Source organism: Varroa destructor, unplaced genomic scaffold (genome assembly GCF_002443255.2).
Source record: "Varroa destructor unplaced genomic scaffold, Vdes_3.0 BEIS01000007.1, whole genome shotgun sequence".
In the NCBI taxonomy this organism is placed as follows: domain Eukaryota; kingdom Metazoa; phylum Arthropoda; class Arachnida; order Mesostigmata; family Varroidae; genus Varroa; species Varroa destructor.
Window position 1 is genome coordinate 34,573,056 of NW_019211460.1, and position 17,210 is coordinate 34,590,265.

Here is a 17,210-nt window from a genome sequence, read left to right on the forward strand (position 1 = left end):
GCCGCTATTGAGCAACAACAACCAGCTCGATTGAGACTGTGCTTAAGAAGAGAAGGGACCTTTTTGCGAGAACAGAGGCGCTATAGAAAACATTGATGGTTTGCGATGCACCAACAGATTGCGAGTACTCCTCGAGTGTGGGCCGCCATCACATAGAGGCAGCATCGATCGGAATACTTTGCTAAGGGTCATACTTTTTTCGAGTGCGGCGTTAAATTGGAACGAAGGTAGGGAGAGTCTACGTTAATAACATCAACGAAACAATAAAACACAGCAGCCATTTGAGCATCGGCTGTGGGGTAACCTCGGATCAGCAGCGCAAGGTGCATTAAGAATGGTCGTCCGTACACTAGTACAAGAAAGAACAACATCGCAAGTGCTTATGAACTAGCTAGTTCCCTTTACGCCGCGTGGCGCGGAGCCTACGGCGGAGATTCGATAAGCGAGCCAAGTAGAGTGGCCTAGGCTCAGTTCATGGCCAACGCGGCCGGTGCTAGTGGTTTATGGGTCCGAGATCTTGCCGTTGGTGCCGGTAGAGCCCCAGTGCCAGCCTTTGCGGGACATGCAGACCATAACCGACCAATAGTCGACGTCGTAAATGCTGCTGTTGTCAGCGCTCCGCAACAACAAAAGTCTCGGCGCAACTTCTACTGCTCCTCGATGGCAGCCTTATTATGCTCCCGCTGCAGCTAGGACTGCATAAACGATTTGTATGTATTATATATATATCGCACGTGAACTACATGGCTCAACACAGAATATGTTTGAACAGAGGATAACAGAGGCTCCGAGGCAATGGGGCAGCGACACTGAAAACAGACAATATGCTTATTACACATAAATATAATTACACTAAATTACTGTGCTAAGCAAACAGACAATAATAACAGACTATATTTCCTGAAGCCTCACCGATATCTTACCTTAACTAAAATTATGGATAGTCCACCTAGAAAATTGTAGGAACAAACTCATTTTACTCAGACGAAAACGAGCACTCACTCAGATGCCAGACCTAGGTTTCCGTCGCACTTTTTCTATTTAACACGACACAGACCACGAAACAGACCTTCGGCTATCCGCCCAATTACGAGTATCAAGGAAAAAATTGGTCTGCGTATCGACAAGATTTAGTATGCAATGTTTTCACATTTGAAAGAAATAGTGCCCAACGGCGCACGAGGAGTTCACGATGAGGCGGCAGCGGTGCGTATAACAGCTCTCTATAATACCGAAAACATAAAATCAATATCTACGATCCTGTGTTTTATGTGATTCTTTTTAATGTGACCTGAATAAGTCAGGTCACTTGCTGCTGCTTAACGCCCCAGAGTTGGTATTAAGTGGTAACATTATCAAAAAGTACTAGTTGAGATGTCGGTACTCTAGTAGTCCTCTTTTGCAAGCAGTAGTACGTTACTAATTGACAGTATCACTATTACGACCATTGTGACGATCGGCAATAAAGAAGCAAGCTCGAGTTATCGGTCGTTTAAGCATAAAGTCAGTCGTCTGTACTGCTCGCACAGTATCAAGTGACTAAAGGAGTAGATCGGCCTGTTTGCCCCGCCTGGGGCCTAAGAGTAAGGAAATAAATGACAATTTCTCTTTGCACTCCATGTCGCAAGAGCATTAAGTATGCGTAGAAGTGGTAGCAGGCACTACTATGACTCCAGCGAAGTAAGTGATAGCAGGCGCGGGTGTGTGGGGCACTGTCCTATGAGTCTACGCTGATTCCCATTAGACATTATTATCCTAGGCTTTTATAGCTCGAACTGTACCTTAACTGGCAATATATGCGTTAGAAACCGCTTCGTCTGCGATTATTGGGTAACAATCAAGCAGGGCGCACAAAGAGTCCTGGTATGAAGCTTGACTCTTTAGCTCACTCTTCCGAACGACTCTTTGTAAAGACTATACTCATTTAATGGTGTAATTTACAAGGAATCTACTTATTGGACAGTACAACCTTTTAAATACACATAAAAGATCTCCGATTCCTTTGGATATATTGACATGTACGGCTAACAGATTTAGGGAAGATGATTTTTACCAAAAACACTCCCGACATCGTCCGCTTTTTTTTATAGATAGGGAAAGCAAACTATTATTATATATATATATATATATACATATATATATATATATATACATATATATATATATATATTCGAATGGTCTAAGAGATACTCAGCCAAAGTTTGAATCAGCCGAGTTCTACCCTGCGAGTCTTTAATAAATCCGAATTTTCACCAAATTCAAAAAATTCCATATGATACGTAGTACTACTTAAAACTTCAGTGTGCTTCAAAAGAGAACAATATATTATCAAACGTATGACAAAAAACAGCATTATGTCGAAGGCCGATTTTCCAGTAAGCCTAGTATTGTGAAGATCTAACGAGAAGCAAATTCTGCTGCAAATTCGTAGGACTGTTTATATAATTTATTGTCTTTTTTTTGCTATTTTTTATGTTTTAATCAAATTTGATCTATATTAATTCAAATACACACGTTCATCAAATAACGTTATTCTCGTATCCAGTTGTTATTAAACAGCAGGTAGTATTGTTAGTACTAATTGGTAGTAGTAATAAAAGAGCTGCAAAATTCGATAGGTTTGAGTGCGTAAGTCTTTCGAGAAATGTATTGACGTCTAGAAACGGGCAGCTGTTATTGCAGTTGGTCACGTATGTCCCTTATAATTTAGAAACGATCAGACAGACCTTTGTAGCGCATAACGTGACCAATTGTCTTTATTCGGGTAGACCATTCATCCATCTACTCGTATGCGTGACACATCCTTTGCTAACAGCTTTTTGGAGGTGCTTTTAGCAAAACACCGTCTTTGTTCCCCCCTGATACGATTACCCAAGCTTTTGTTTTATATTTTCACAGAGTTGATGCCATAAATAAGATATTATCGTTTTTGTTCCTTGGCGAACCTTGATTATAAGAGGCCGAACGTATGACTAGACAGTAAGTGTTGAACATAACAACGAAAGAAACATCAGCTCGACCAGCGCCACTAACAGGACATCAGCAGCAAAAAGAGAGAAAAGAGCAAAAGCCCTACAAGAGTCTCATAGTGCGAAACGGGGGCAAAAAGAGAATAGAGTGTTCGTGACGTGGTGTTAACGGAGGCCGCAGCAGCAACGGTGCTCGCTACAGTCTGCGTTGGCCTCGTCGTATCGCAATTAGGAAGTATTCGTCTCCAAGGGGAAATTCATCTCAATGAACACCAAAACGGCCCAGGATTTCCCCTGGCATATACTTGCCGCCATGTTTGCGTCCTGCTGCGGTTAAATCATTTTTCGGTTCGCTATTCACGGTGTACGAAGGAGTGGCCGAGGGTTCAGTTACACGAACCTTAGGACACATCCTAACAGGGGTTATCAGCTACCAGGTGGCACCAGGGACGTTGTGGTTATGGCTGGACATTTATGCAAGATTCGCGTTAAAGAGGAGCACTGGGAAAAAAACGACCTGCTTTTACCAACGAGGCCGATGTTCTGCGCGCCTCGAAAAGCCTGGGCCGTTTATTGGCACATGGTACGTAAAGTACCCTACAGGAATACTTATATTTACGAATTGTCTGAAATAAGGTAAAAGTAACGCATAAATAGACACTACCTCACGCATTGCTTCACATTGGGGATGATGGTGTTGGATTGGAGAAAGAGACTTCACAATGAGCTGGCGGACGTATTAGTAATAAAAGGCTAACTGTAGTAATACCTTAATTTGATACTTCACTATTATGTCAAGTATTTGGCTACGGTGTTCAAAAATTCCGACCAACACCAAGCTAATCAATATTTTCCAAGTCGTACAAAAAAGGGTTATTATTATTACATCACCAGCGTACGTAACTGTAGCTAGTGAAGCCTTGCTTGCTGTTATATTCTTGTAATGTACTATATTTCCAACCCAACATTAAGTAGGATAAACGTAACCTGGGTATATTTCACTTGCGGAAGATCGTCTTTCATAAGAAGAACGGATCTGTCGTCTGAAGTGAATCCCTTTTGTGGGCATACGAGGTCGCCTTTCGGAGATTTGTAGTTCGTGAGTTGCGGGGCTGACCCAGTCAGCTAACGGGCGCCATCCCTACGCGTTTTTGCTTGCGCTTTTGTGATAGAGAGACGAATACGAACCGCTGTTCCCAGAGGAGTTCGCCTCACCTTAGCCCGTTTCTGCTCTCGGCACTTTCGTCTGCACAGCCGTCACCACCGCCAGCGTCAGGCAGCGTCCGTAGCGGCAGTGAGAGCAGAAATAGCAGCAGCTGGGCTCCGTTCTAAAGCGACGACTGTCGTCGCTAGCGACTGTCACATATTCATTGACATTTTAAAATCGTAAAACTTTTAAACCTCTCGCTTCCTCTGTACTTCTCTTTCTCGTTATTTCACTGCGCTCTCTTCTTTATCCGCAATAGCACTCAGTAGACACCCAAGTGGTGTGGACAAAGTAGCCTTACACGGCGTACTGAGTGGACCCGAGCCCGGGCGTAAGTCTGCGTAAGAGTGTTTGTGTCGTAACGTGTGGGTTGGTCCCTTAGACTTTTGCCTGCTTTACCCACATAGGACACAAGCAAAAGCCGAGTAGAAGGAGCGGCAAGCGTATTGAGAGGGTGCTTAGCTTTGCCTGTCCTCAGACCCAGGCTATTCATGGACACTCCATTTGCCAATAGGCTATCCCATTGTCAATGACGTCGAAAGGACGGCAGACACCAGCCCAAAGTAGACGACGAAGTGACTGAAGGAACTGGCGCAAGGCTCTGGCTGAAAGTTAAAAGGGGAAGCACCTCGTTAAACTGCTCGCGCCTCCCGCATTGTGGCAGCAGACCAGCTGTAATTATATACATATACATTCAAAAAGAAAACAAAATGTAAGGGTGTCTTTATTTTCTATTAAAACAAATTCACATTATTAGTTTTACGGTCAATGTTATCGTTTTCCTTAAAATTCCAGGTGTTCAGTATCAAATGATACAATTCTACTAATTTAATAGCCTACCAAAAATAATAGAAAGAGAACAGTAACTGAGATTGATTGTAAAGAGAAACGGGCGTTACGATAGACGCGTGCCACAGTCTGTTTTCTTCCTATTTATAAGTGATTTTCTACGGATTTTTTTTCTACGGAAAACGGATTTTTTCCCGTAGCCATTGAACACACGTCATAGAAAATTATACACTAGGAAATGCGTCTTTCCTAGATGGTTTTACAACTTGAACAAAGTAAGTAACTAGTAAAATGTTGCATGAAATAATTTGAGTACTCTAATAATGCCCGAATAAAATCACATTAGGTATATTTGAAACGTCGCTCTTATTGTAGAATCTTAAGGAAGATGCGGGCACTATGTATCCATTGTTGCCACTGGTCATTTTGTGACAATAATGATCCATACCAACTGTAGGTTTGTTGGCTCGATGTTGACGAAACGCACGCACAACAAACACCTTTCAATACTACAGGACGGTCCTTTATAGGTGAAAAAGTGAAAATTTTAAATAGAAGGTTTCCTCGCCAGCCTACCTGTCTCAGGTCACAAACTACCTTTTGTCCTAATCGAAGTTATGCGAATCCATATATATATATATATACATGGCCTCGGATAATTTTGTTATATAATCTTAGTTAGGTGAACACCGCTATCTAGAGTGCATTGCTTAACATTATGTTTAAATGATAATGTTACCTGGTTATCTATATCTTTTTCTTCATATCAATAAGGCAAAACCTATCGTTTCTTTGAGTATTTTTCCGAATGAACATGGTACAAGTGCTATAAAGTGCCATCGGCGGCTCTTTCCTTCAGCACGTAAATTATGTATAAATAGTCTCGTGCTGTAGATATTTGAATTCAGCAAAGCGAAAACAGAAAATTGCAGTATTTCTAGGTAATACGGGGTATTCATTTAACGCGTAGCCAAGAGACACTGACGTTCATCGAACATTTGTAGCTGTAATTGTATATCTCTATCTTCATTCATATTTGAGTAAAGGTAAAAAATTTTAGGACATTTACTTAAAGTCCTGCTACTGGTTTGTAGCGTTAGACCTTTTACAGGTCTGTGTAGTTCTTGATGAAACGATACGCTAATCTACCAGAATTTGTGTAATAGTTTGTGTAGGCGTAAGACAAACAACCGTTCGTCTAGAAAGGCACTCTACTGTTAATCTTTGATAGTGAATCGGCATGCCTTGATGGATTTTTGTTGGATCCGCAATTTGAGCGCAAGTTCTAACTTTGGAAGTAGCTGGCAATAGTGGGATCGACTTAGTATTTCTCCTCAAGTAAAATTAATTGTATTTCTACGGAAGGCCATTAAATCTAAGAGTTTCTGAAGCGATTGTTTTATTTAGTATTTTTATGTGTTTACGTACAGCTGCTACACATGTATAACCAAGCAACAGGTTTGAGTGGGGTATGTTAGGTTAAAGGCTTTCTGTACTTACTGCTTCTATACTCACATAGCGATCGTTAGACATAACTGATACTGTGATCGTTATCTATAAACTATTGTTCGCTTTTGTCCCACTCGTCCAACGAAAAATCTAACGATCTCCGCTGATATCTTCATAATTAAGCGGGCACTCGTTCAGTATCCTGACAAAGATTCCCGCGGTCGGCTACATCTCTGTTACGGTCAGAATCAAAACCGATAGGCAGTCCCTACTTATTGAAACCAGCGGCCCAGTTCGGTCATATGCGAGAGCCGAGGGACGACGCGTCGGCCGTTTACTAATGTAGATAGAGTCTGTGTTTCAAAAGGAAATCATGCTCCATTTCTCTAACGCGCTCGACGCTACAGCTGCTGCAAGCACCGGGCAGCAGAGCAAGCATTGATGCGCTGGGCGTGTTCGCCCATTTTCCTCCGGTTTTACTTTCTTTCGCCTTTTCGTATCGATAATGTCAATGTCCTGACTAGAATGGAATGAGCGTACATATACCCCCGATCGGATCGTCCTACCCGTTAGCTACCTAGCTAGCTTCCTACTAGTGGGATTGGCGTATTTCTAGGGCGCTGAACTGTTATTCGATGTGTCTGAACAAGTCGCTTACTGCCAGTGAGGGAGCTCGCAGCCACAGCAACGGTAGCACAGGGATGTCATTTTTCACGCGTTCTCTATCCTCCGTCGCCTCTCGTACTTTGGTGCTGCACTTTACTGGCAAGCCAGAGAGGCAAAAACCACCTTGATCACCAGTGCCCTACCCCCCCCCCCCCACCCTGAAGTACAACTTTTCTGAAAAGCAAAGACTGGCGGAGGCGGTCAGGCCCAAGGAGACTTACAACGTAGCGCAGGACACGTGAACCAGCACGCTGAAATGATATTCTCTCTGTTTCTCGTTTTCCTATAAATGTCTTTACCGTTCAAGGAAGCAAGTGGTCGATGGCGAAATATCGAAAGTGGGGTGACTAGACAAGCTCATGCAAGGTGCACGCCCTCGTCGGCTTCGCTTTTTTTTTTTCGAGTTGTTTTTGTATGAACGACAATGGGTTCCTAAGGCCGGTCGGTCGAGCCGACAAGGAGCCTGACTGGTCGCTTTTCGCTGAAGGCTGAAGACGTTCCCCTGAGTTGAATTGAGTCTTTCTGATAGTTTTCCTATGGCGTTATGATACCTTGAAACTGATTCAATAAGTGGAGAGATGCGTGCTTAGTCACTTGTGCTTGGTGACTGAGCAAGTAACGCAGGCAGCCGAGACGAATATGACTTCCTTCGAGGGGAATAATTTGCGCCGCTGATGTAACCCTTCAAAAAGGCCCAACAATCAATTTGGACTCGTGCTTAATAAGGTTGAAATCATTCCTGGCTGACTAAACCCATAACAGATATATGATTTGTTAATAGTCTAAAAGCGACTAGCGCAATTATTTGGATGCTAACGCTTGCATTCATAGAAACAGATTTTCAATCCTTCCCATTAATTTTTCGAAATTCTAGGGCTAATGTTTTTATTATGGTTTTAGTTTCATTCGTCAAGATGGGCAAAAAGGTTTCGTCTTATAAGTAATGAACCAAAAACTTGAGGTAAATTGGTGTCCCTAAAGAATTGTTTGTTCTTGAAGTGCGCACATCTATTCTTCTATACTTTTCTATACCATCACTTAATGTAGAACCGAAATTTTGAAATTATCACAAAACTGTAATCACCTCGACATATCTTATGCTTTCAATATGTACTTGAGAATACGGTGGTGCGTATTAGAACAAGAATGAGCGAATAGCTAAGAAGGACGGTACATCCAGGCTCTGTTGTTTACACCAAGACTGTCTAAACTTTAGATGAACAGCGTGGTTTGCGAAAGCGTCTTCCCTGCCATTTCTGTTCCTCGTTAACTGTCTACTACTTTCTGTCTTTGCTATAACTAGGACACCTATCCATTAGAGGAGCAATTGCACGGCTTGTCGGAACTTGTACCAACCAGTAGGCTGCTATCGGGCCTTCGACCTGTACTGCCGAGAGTTGAAGGTATTGTTGTTTTAGTGGTCCATCTGTGACCTTACAGAGGCAAAGTGCTTCACTTGCTGCGCCTACAACTTGGCCATTATGGAAATTAGCAGACTTATTACAACGATTGTTCTAATTTCTATTAGTATGCGGGGAAGCCTATAGACTAACCTTAACTCAACCCGTCAAGGTAAGCTGTTATGTTGGGCGTTACGAACACGCTTGCGTTTAGACCTCTAGCAGTCACAGGAGATGAATATCTTTTAAAGTATTTAAAGTTAGTCAGGATGTCCATGACGTTTAGAAGAGAATGGCAGCAGATAGCACACAAAGCGTAAAGATTCGTTTACACATTATTACCTAAATATGCATAGATACCGCGATTGTAAGGCCACTGCAGCTAATAAATTGGAAGCATAATACTCATTTTACATTCATTCAAGATATTTGCAGCTTGCACGTTTATATGCTAGCTTTATAAGAAAATATAGCTTCTGTAAATAACGAGTTCCCATATAAAAACCGTTTTTTTTTTTCAGTTGTATTTCGCTTCTGGTCTTCAAGCTTCTCTCCGAGAGCCGACGTCCAGCTACAATTATCTCAGCGTTCAAGCAAGTTTATTGCGGTAGAAGCGATAAGTTGTAGTTCGTTGCATAAAACCCCGCCCTAGGTTACCTAAAGTGCTACTCCATGCACTAATACGACGTTAGAACATTACGGGCGTTTTTATTATAGGAATTTTAAATATTATAGGAATACAGCTGCGCCGAACAGATTCTGTTTACATCTACATACAGAACAGAAGGAGTCAGCAGTCGCGATTCCCGACACGCACCGCCCTCGTTTCCTCTTGAAGTCTTTGTCTCTAGACTCTGCTCCGCGTTCAAAATGACCGTCCGCACAGCGTTTAGCGCAAGACCAGATCTCATCTGGACCAAACGCCACTTGAGGTTCGGCTAACAGACCGTAGTAACACTGTGTGCTAACGCCACAATGGAGTCGTGGGTGCAGCAGCTCATAGCGATGCAGCAGTGTTCGCCGACGATAGGGCCCTGCTCGCTGGCCGTGACGGAGCTCGCTGTTCTCAAGGGGCCATGGGGTGCTGCTCGTTTCAGCCTCACCCTTGGGGGAGCTCCTGCACCGAACATTAAGGGGTGTGCAAGACCAGTACAGCTGGTGTGCTGTACTGGCGCACAAGCAGGCGCAGTGTCAGTCGTATAGGAAAGCCAAAAGGCACGATCATGCTTGGAGGCTAACTTTGCTCCAGCAGCATTTACGCCCCAGTCTTCTCTAACAGACAGCAAACTGAAAGCGACGGCAAAAAATCGGACAGTTCTAAACAACCGAACATGTGTCACCTGGCCTAAAAAAAGTTGGACAGAAAGAAAAACATAATGAAAAACGTATTTATTTACCCGTCTAAGCTCCGAGCCGTAGTCTCTTATGGTACTTCGGAATATTTGACCTATTAAAACAAAAGAAGGGTACAAAGTAGGGTGTTCATTATGAATTTTCACAGTCACATATGGTTTTTGTGTACTTTCTTTATAATTGCACGGAGTTGAAACGAAAAAGCTTTATGCGACAGCCGTCAAATGCCCAAATTTACTCACCAAGCACCGGATAAGAGTCTTCTAAAGCACATTCGATAAGGTACGTTTGTTGTGGTATGGATTCCATTGAAAAAAACACAAAATGGTACGACAGCTCTGAAGGTTTTCCCTGAAAGGCGATTTTGGCATAGTTAAAAATTAGTCAACCAATTATAATCTATTTGTTAGACTTCAATGTTTCTGATCGTTCCCGAAGTTTCTTATTAAATCCGGAGCTATAAACATACCTTACTAACTGTGCTTACGAAATATTTCTTGACAAATATCTTGTAGCGTGCTATTCAAATTCTTTGCTTTTTTACAAGTTAATCGCAAACTGTCTTAATAATGATGTTTTTCTTTGCGCACATTTGTGCGATAATAACTCTGCTCTAGGAAGTCGGCTGGTAGGCGCACTGGCTCCCACGTCTGTTTGTAACTCTATCTGATCAGGCGCATTAGCTAACGTCCATTGATGGACCAACCAATTGCAATAGAGCCGTCCTACTATCTCAGTAGGCCTCGATACGGTTTAGGTACTACATCTCTTCCTCGATCTACTCTCACTTCTCCTTTATCGCATGGACTGATTCGCCCGGAGACGGTCATCCATCGACCCTCGTTGCTTGGTCTTCCTTTGGGTTGCGTCTAAGACCGAAGACCGTAGCTACGATCCGGCTACGGGCGGTGCCGCTCTAGCCAATAGTCATCGGTACAACGTGGCCAAGCGTAATAGATGCAGCTGCTAAGAAGCAGTAGCAGCAACACTCAGCAACAAACGACCGGCCAGGCCACCGAACCGGCATCATCAAGCTGGCACTGCCAAATCAAAAGGGGCCATCTCGTCCAAACTGTATGGACGAGGGGAGAGGGGATGTGGCTCTGGGGGGTGAGAGGTTGGCTAATAAGAGCCACGAGCCACGGTAACAGCAGAAGCAATAGTAGTGAGAGGAGCAGCGGTAACACTGCCATCATTGGGGCATATCTTAATGCAGCTGAAGGCTCGAGACCCTAGGGAGTCAGTGCACAGTGCAAGAGCGGCTTGGAACTAGACCGCGTACGCCAACACACGCATAGTAGCTAACATTTGCACTGTTGTCTATAGATGTTCCTATATATTTCTTTGGAAAGATGTGCGCAAGATGTTAAGGGCATGAGGTCATAGTGTCTGTATCGATCTGGATGCCGTTTCAAGCCCAATGCAACGAGCCCCATTTCGATCACATTTTTCACTCTCACTCTGTGATCTCTGACCTCATCTCAGTATTCCTCGACGCGGCCGCTCCACAGAAAGAGGAGCAGCGGCAATCAAGAGATCGTGGGTGAACGCTGGAAGGTATTACGCAAATACGTTCAGGGCTCACTCTAAGACTGTTTGCACTGCTACACAAGGTATACGAATTCGCTTACGAGGATAAAGCGAATATATAATTTTTATTTATCCTGGGTATTATCTGGGTAATAAACTCGATATGCTTTATTTACAATCATACAAGTGCTTCCAAGTAAAATTTAATTTGTATGTGTGACTTCTATATATATATATATATATATCTACACTTGACATTTCAATAAGACTTTTCTTTGAAATTGGGAGCATTATTTCGAAAAGAAGCAAACATAGGTAAGGACAACGTTCGCTTCCAAAGAATTTATAGTAGGTGATCTGGCGTGTCGAAAGACGTGAATAGTTTTCGAAGAACATAATGTAGAATAGTAATACTTTGATCTGTCTTAGATGTACCCTTCCTTATTATTTGTATATTATTACTAACGTCCTGGTAGGTTATTAATAGGCAAATAGTTATGATCTGCTTTGCTATAAAATATACTATGCCATCTGCGAACCTTTTTGAGACATGGAAGTGATCGAAGTCACACGGATATGAATCTGAAGGACATAGAGTCTAGAACTGCCACCCGGTTTCACTGCCGTGATTGGGGCGTAATGATGCGGTTCTGCTCTGTCGCCGAGTAACCAGACCGTGTGTACTTGGGTCGTATAGAGTCAAAATTTGTTTGCCAAATAAATTTCAACCCTCAACTCTCAAAATTTCAATAAACAAAGCACTATATAACTTGCAGGAACCTAGTTATTCTATCTTCTGACCCCCTTTGCATAATCTGACAAAAACCTCGGCGAAATTTGCACACAGAGTGCTCTAAAAGGCTTTTACAATACAAACGTAGATCTTTTTCTCAAAAAGAACGTAACTTTGTTCACTTTAACATATACTTTTACAGCAGAAATCGCAAAAACCCACCCCAAAAACGCAACTTAGATCCACTGATAGCACAAATAATCTTAGTTAACTCTCTTACTTACTTTTTGGGCTATTATTAATTTATGAATAAGTCATGTCCATATAAATCGCAGTGGACATAGGCCCTTTGCTCTCGGAAACTCAGTGAACAATGAAGGGTCGTTAGGTCAGTGGCATAAACCCAACTAATGTAGTTATGTCCCGAAGCAGGTCCTGTTAAACTAAGAAACTTCTGTTATTTTTGGCAACATGCAGTTAACATGCATGTATGTTCGTTTCTCGTATGTCGTTACTAGCTGCATTTGTAATGGTGTTAATCAGCGCTCATTTTCGCAGCTCAACCCCTTAATCGTTTAGTTGGTCTCAGCTTTTTTAGGGGGCAATTATAGGGTTAAAATTACTGCTATGTACATTAACGGCCCGAAAATCAAATCAACATCATCTAAATAATAATATATTTGACAACCGGTATATATATATATATACTATTTTACATTTTAGTATAAAATATGAGAATGATATTACTTGGATATCTTCTTTTTCTTCTATACCATGACACATGTCGTTTATGGGATCTGGCAGGGCGTTTACCGTTGTTTACATTACGACACCCAGAACCATTATTCATAGAGCTTTCGTACTAAGTTCTATTCGTCGTTCAGCACCTGGATGACTGCTGAGTATTACCGTGGATATCCACTCGCGTCTAAAATTCTAACGGGATCAGGAGCAAATGATGCTGTTGCTGCAAGATATGGGCCAGTAAGAAGACGAACGTTCTGTTCGAGTGGTCAGCAAAGAAATGTCCCCCGTCCGAAGTATCTCTTCAACGCTGTATGATTGTAGGACATATTTCTTCATAAGCGACGGCTTGCTTTCTTTTTCCTTGCGTCTGTTTTTGGAAGTAGGAGTATCCACCTGTTGCCCGTCGCCTACCGAAGCCAGCCGTCCAACCAACCTGGGAAAAGCGACTGTGAGTTCCGAGCTAATGTTCGATAGCCTTGAACCCAACAGGCCGGACCGACTGCCCATTAGTCATAGCAGAGAAGGCTCACTCAGGGGGGCGCGGAGGCAAAAGCAGCTTGCAGTATCCTCCGCAGAGGTAATCTTTATAAGTCTATCTTCTCCTTTTTATTCTTCCTTGACTTCATTGGAGTTTGCTGCTCAGCTAACTGGGGTGCCCTCGAATAAATGACGGCCCAGCTTACGTGCACCCCATAAAAAATCAACTCGAAACCCCGATAGGCCAAAGTGTATAGAAAGGTCGGTATGTAGATAAAGCAGTTCCCTCCGAGAGTTGTTCTGGAGCATGATGGGGCCAAATAGGTGAGTTTCGGATAAATCAAAAAGCGAAAACGTACTTAAATCAATGCTCATTGCTGCACTCTGTTACACTAACAAGACGAAAGCAGCGCCGCAGAATACTGCATATATATACATATATATGTGAACGTTGAGGATTCTTTAATAATACATAAGATCGAATTAAATACAAGGGGCTTAATGCCCTTCGGAAACTCTAAACGGGCAGTGGCCCAGCAAAACCTTTAGTTGTTCTTTGCGAAATTTACATAATGATATAGTAATTACTTTATGTTGTGATTGATGAAGACGTAACAGTAGTTTTTTTTTTGCCTTACTCTGAAACTTCGAACAAACGTGTACGTTTAACGGGTGCTCGCACGGAACTATGAAAAAAGTTAAGTAATCTAGCCACTTTTTATGTCCTCATAAGCACTTTACAACATTTTGAGAATTATTAGCCTAAAAAGAACAGTCATTATTATAACCTATATACAGAATAAAGCTAGATCCGCTCTAGGACACGTTCGGTGACGTACCTATCAAGAGCAGAAAGTTTTGCTGCGTTTAGTATACATGAGAAACGCATAGAACTTCTGTCCTAAACATTAGTTATCCTTAACATTTGACCTGCATATTGACGTGGGTTGGGGGTAGGGTGTAAACTGTATGTGATAATTACTAGTGCGTGATCTGTCGAAAACGTACACATCGCACGCTAGCTGATGTAATTATTCGACTGTTTTCTATCTAAATCAAAGGAAGTTCAGATCTACTAAGTCTGGGTTTATAAATGCTATAATAAGTTAATTATTTACAAACGTTTCATTACTACGTTGCGTGCCCTGAGTTAAGTTGGCGCCGCTGCTCTTAATTTTTTCATTGCTCTCCTACTTCGGCTCTGTTGACGTTGCTGTATCTTTTTTGCTGTATCGTTTTTATGAGGCAAACGTCATTCCATCATTTTGATTCGATTACTCAGATTACGTATCCCACTACTGGGTCCTAGTCATTCGGTTACCTATGTCTCAGTCCTTTTGTGCTCCTATTGTATTTAAGCCTTCACTATGCTACCATTGCCTTGTTACACTTTTGTGCCTAATGTGCTTTCTCGAAGTAAAACACGCCCGTCTTAGGGCACCTAGGTAAACACTGTAAAAACGGTAGGTAATACGTTTCATAGGAAACGCACAGAATATTCGATAGATTCTTCGCAATAAAAAAGTACAAGTTTTTGCCTATTGTATAGATGCTGTGCAACTTCTACATTAATCCTATATCCACATGTTTTGCAAATTCTCGTAGAAAAGTGCCTGAAAAGTCATTTTTACCCCAATCTCGTTTTCTCCGTGATGTTTTCTTGTCAGGCCAAGCCCACACGAAAAAATTGTAAACATCTTTGAAGCCGTTCTTGAAATGGGCCGATTATAGGTAGAAATATATATAATTATTTTTACTTTCACCGTAGATCTACTATACTATATGCATATTAGCAAATATACCATGTACAAATCTGCTTTATTTCGTTAAAACAGTTCATTGAGCCCAAGTTAATTGGCAAGGCACCTGTGAACGGGTGATCAGCCGGCAGCATCATTCTTCAAGAATAAATTCACATCCGCCCGTCTTCTATAGCTGAAATATAACAAAATCAGCACCGTACGAACACGCCTGTGATGTGTCACGTTATCTATTACGTGAAAAAAATCACGTACACAGGTATTACTGTATATGGCATTAACTTTTCCTTGGCTATGCCAATACAGTTTACTTAACAGTAAGCGGTCTATCTGTTGTCAGTTTTTCGAGCAGAGAGGTTGATTCTGTAGTAGTGGACAGAATGAAGGTACACGGCTTTCCAGCGTGTCACCATGCTGGCCATTGGCTGGTATCGGGAGTGTTCCCATTTGTTGCTTTCATGAAGAAAGGGGTAGGCGTAAGTGATCTTAGACGGGGAAAAGGGAAAATATTTGGATAGAGCATAAAAGAGAAATGCGCCGTCCGCACGCTGAAAACGCAAAATATTCAGCCACGTTCAATGCGTTGCCGTTTTGGCTCGAATTCGCTATTTGAAGCTATCTATAGTCCACAGAAAAGAGAACCCCATGGAATAGATGAAGGAAAAGCATGTTCTGAAGGGGCAAACCATGTGAAGAAAAAGTAAACCATGGGTATCTCGGCGTACTATTCCATGTGCTGGAGGCGGCTGTGTAGAGTGTCGCGGTGATAGCCTCCCATGAGAATTCATTGTTTTTTGCCCTTAGCTAGCAAAAGTGGAAGAAGGGTTCCTCCTGCTCATGACAGAGCAGACCCTCACCCGCTTTTCCTGGCTGCTCTCTCGCTGCTTCCATCTGCGTCGTTGCTTTCGCTGCTTCGCACCCCTTTTGATTGCAAGCACAAGTGATGGCTATGATGCCAGTGAACGGTATGACAGCGGCGATTCTGCTTTTCTGCAACGACGATCTACTATTGTCTCATACGCAATGTCCCATCTACTCAATCTCCGATACAATCGCGATACATACATACTCACATAAACAAACATATACAATCCGACGTGAGTGGCTGAAAGCGTCCACGGGTGAACTAGAACAGGATAAAATGGAGAAGAAAGAAGGATCTGCGGCTATCAAGCATCAGTCATCGGTGGGAGCAGCACAGCAATGCAGTAAGGCTCTATTTTGTTCTATGCATGTGGGCGTATGTTCAGTGGCTGTTTCTCCGCATGGCAGTGCATTATATCGGTGTCGGCCATTCTGATCGTCAGTCGCACCATCCAAGGGAAAAGCGGGAAATCAAAGGACAGGGTACGCGTCCCACTCTGAGTGGTTGAAAGTCATACCCTCCTAAAAACAGTTCACTGAAAGGGCCGCGTATGCACAGAGATACATTGACATCAGCGACTGGCGTACACGGACATAGAGCTGATCAGTGCTCTTCAGCAGCCTGTGTACGGCCACCACACAGAGCACATAGCGTTGTCCGGCCTGCTGTGATCGGAAGGACAAAGAAGCCGCGATGCTGGAGAAGATAACGCCTCACTCAGATAATAACCCTCAGATAATAACAAAGGCAGAGTGGGGAGTGCAGGACCGTGTGCCAGCTCTCGGTCTGCTCTTCTCCCGGCTTTCCTCCTTCGTTGTCGATTTCCGGATGAATGGCAAGAGAGGCTTACAAGGTATAATAGGTGGTGGGCGTGAAAGATAGTGGATCAGGCAGACGCCATGGCCAACGTTCACTGATAGCAAATGTGCGGCAGGATTAAAGCCGCAAAGCGACCTGTTCGTCTTCGAGCGCTGGCTCACACCTATACTGTGGCTGTAATTAAAACTGGTCATTATTTAGGCTACGGTAAAGGGCGGAAGGTGCCAAGGAATAGGACAGCCAGGGGGAGAAGAAAAACAAACAAATCTAAAGGTGCTACACGAAACAGAGACCTTAGAAAACAGATCAACGATGGGAGATAGTTAGAAAGTGAAATGTACGTATTCGGGGCGGGAGTATAAGATTCCTTCTTACACCCTTCGTCTTGGCTGCTACTCTTTTGTTTTACAGTGTTTCTTTCCACAGTATTGTCCCTCAACTTCCTG